Here is a 3,152-nt window from a genome sequence, read left to right on the forward strand (position 1 = left end):
GTAGGGCAGAGCAGGGTAGGGCAGAGCAGGGTAGGGCAGAGCAGAGTAGGGCAGAGCAGGGTAGGACAGGGCAGAGTAGGGCAGGGCAGGGTAGGGCAGAGCAGGGTAGGGCAGAGCAGGGTAGGGCAGAGCAGGGTAGGGTAGGGCAGAGCAGGGTAGGGCAGAGCAGGGTAGGACAGGGCAGAGTAGGGCAGGCAGCAGGGTAGGGCAGGCAGCAGGGTAGGGCAGGCAGCAGGCTAGAAACTCACCTGGGGCGGATGCTGCAGTCTGGAGGCAGAATTTCTTCTCCTCTGGGAGAAGTCAACGGATGGTAGATGTTAACCAAGTCTGCAGAATATGTGCTCAGCAACATCTGGTGTTGGAGCTAAATAGCTGGGTGCTGTGGTCCAGCCAAGGTGCCACCTGAACCACCCTCACACCGTGAGAAGATTGGCAGTTGAGAAAGGAACGCTGGGGACCTTGATGTTGAAGAGAGGGCAGGGGAAGAGGGTGAGTCAGAGCCTCATGGGGAGGAGAGCTGGAGACATTGCATAACAGCGGTGACAGTGTGCCCACAGGAGTGGTTTCGGTAGGGGTGGGAGCAGGAGTGGATGGCAATGGGTGACCAGGATGTGGGAGTTGGGGGGACGTCGCTGGCTCTTCCACGACGTGTGAACAGAAAGTGGGGGTGGTGAGCCAGGCGCAGTGGCTTACACCTGTATCCCAACACTTTGGGAGGTCAAAGCGGGTGGATCACTTGAGATCAGTTCAAGACTAGCCTGGCCAACATGGTGAAACCCCATCTCTACTAAAAATACAAAATTTAGCTGAGTGTGGTGGTGCATATCTGTAATCCCAGCTACTCAGGAGGCTGAAGTGGGAGAATCGCTTGAACCCGGGAGGCCAAGGTTCCAGTGAGCTGAAATTGTACTACCTTACTCCCACCTGAGTGACAGAGCAAGACTCTGTCTCAAAAAAAAAAAAAAGGGTGGGGGGGACAGGGGGTAAAGTAAGGAGGAAGCATTTCTTTTTGGTTTGTGCTTTCTGTAGGCTAAGGAGAAGAAAAGAGCCAGTGGGGAGAGAGAGAGATGAAATGGAAGACAGCAAGTGAGGGACTGGCAGGAGGATTTCCCGTCTTCAAACTAGAGGAGACTGCTGGGCACAGTGGCTCATGCTTGTAATTCAGGCACTTTGGGAGGCCAAGGCAGGCAGATCACGAGGTCAAGAGTTCGAGACCAGCCTGGCCAACATGGCGAAACTCTGTCTCTACTAAGAATACAAAAATTAGCTGGGCATGGTGGCACGCACCTGTAGTCCCAGCTACTGGAGAGGTGGAGTTTGCAATGAGCCAATAATCGCTTGAACCCGGAAGGCAAAGGTTGCAGTGAGCCAAGATTGCACCACTGCACTCCTGCCTGGGTGACAGAGCGAGACACCATTTCCAAAAAAAAAAAGAAAAAAAAAGAACTAGAGGAGACCTTCTTCCTCAGACTCCATCCATGCAGCCATCCAGATCCTAGGGCAAAGCTCTGGCTAGAGAAGGCAAGGACAGACAAGGGAATGTTTTAGAAAAACACTATCTGGAATGCTTTTCCAAGCCCCTTCGCACCTTCAGGCTGGCTTCCAGTTACACAAGGAGCTCTGGGCCCACTTGTGAGGTGCGGGAGTGACCCTGTCCATCGGGAGGACCTGTGGCTGCCTCCTCATCCCTTCCCCTGAGCACAGGAAGGCCCCATTGCTGGCTTCCGCTGCCCTCTCTTGTGGTCCTGTCCCTCCTCGCCTGCTCAGATGCCCCCCGGGGACTCATGTAGCTCTTCCTGGTCTCCACTGGTTCCTACTGGGCAGGGCTGGGCAATGGCTTAGAGTACCAGGAAGGCAGGGTCCTGCCCAAGTGCACATACACATGAGTGGAGGAATTTCTACAATGTTTAGGAAGCAACAAAGTAAACATGGGAATTTCAGATCTTCCTTACACACTTTTTGTTTTTAATTTAAATTACATATTGAGGGAAGCGCTACACTTTTTTCCATAGGTGGGCGTCTAGGGCTTCCCCAGCCTGGCTTTCAGCCCTCTGCACTCACACTCTTCACAGCCACAGGAAATGAAAGGGCACCAGAATCACTAAGGGTGGGTGTGCCTGCTGGAGCTTTTTTTGTGCTGCCTGAAAGTTCAAAACATGCTGGAACACAGAAACAAAGGTATTTGCCCAAGTGACTAAGACATGTTCCAGCATTTTCCCACAGGCTCCTGCACATCCCAAAATAACTGCAACCCTGGATCCTGTCCATTGGCATTCGATTACATTTGTATAATGTTACGGACAGTGGGCAGGCCGGCCAGCCACACTCACACGGGGCTTGCGGGACTGGACAGCCCATCATGGAGCTCTGTGCTGTGCTTCCTGGCTGGGCTGCTCAGGGAGATATACCCAGACAGAGACCACAACAGTAGCAAGGGCGGGCCTGCCAGAAACACCCAGATCACCAAGAGGAACCTTGGGCAAGGCCTTCCTTTCACAGATGGGAGCAAAGGGCCCAGAGAGAAGAAATAACTTACATCAATTAAAGTAAATAAATTACATATCTGGGAATTATGAGAGGAAGTTGGTGAAAGAGTTGGCCCTAAACTGACATCTCCTGAGGATGGTATTTATTTCTGCAGGAACATCAATTTAGCCTTAGAATTCTAACATCTTAAGTGGAAGGGACTTTTAAGCACCCCTTGGCTATCAAGGTTGCCACTGTGCCCAGGTCCAGACAACAATGTGGGAAGAAGGAATTGCTGGAATGGACCTGCCACCCCTCCGGGGATTCAGTCTTGCTGAGGAAATGACTAAGGATGTTGAGAAAACAACTGGGTCTTGGCAAATGCACAGGAGGGTGCTGGGAGCTTTGGGAAGGGAAGAGTCTGAGAAGAAATGCATGGTTCAGGTGGGGAAATTTTCAACCCAAGGGCCTCAAGAGTGGGAAGATCTGGAGGCCGGGCATGGTGGCTCATATCTGTCATCCCAGCACTTTGGGAGGCCGAGGCAGGTGGATCACTTGAGGTCAGGAGTTTGAGACCAGCCTGGCCAACACTGCAAAACTCCATCTCTACTAAAAATACAAAAATTAGCTGGGTGTGGTGGCACACGCCCATAATTCCAGCTACTTGGGAGGCAGAGGCAGGAGAA

This window comes from Cebus imitator, unplaced genomic scaffold (assembly GCF_001604975.1).
Source record: "Cebus imitator isolate Cc_AM_T3 unplaced genomic scaffold, Cebus_imitator-1.0 Scaffold406, whole genome shotgun sequence".
Lineage (NCBI taxonomy): Eukaryota > Metazoa > Chordata > Mammalia > Primates > Cebidae > Cebus > Cebus imitator.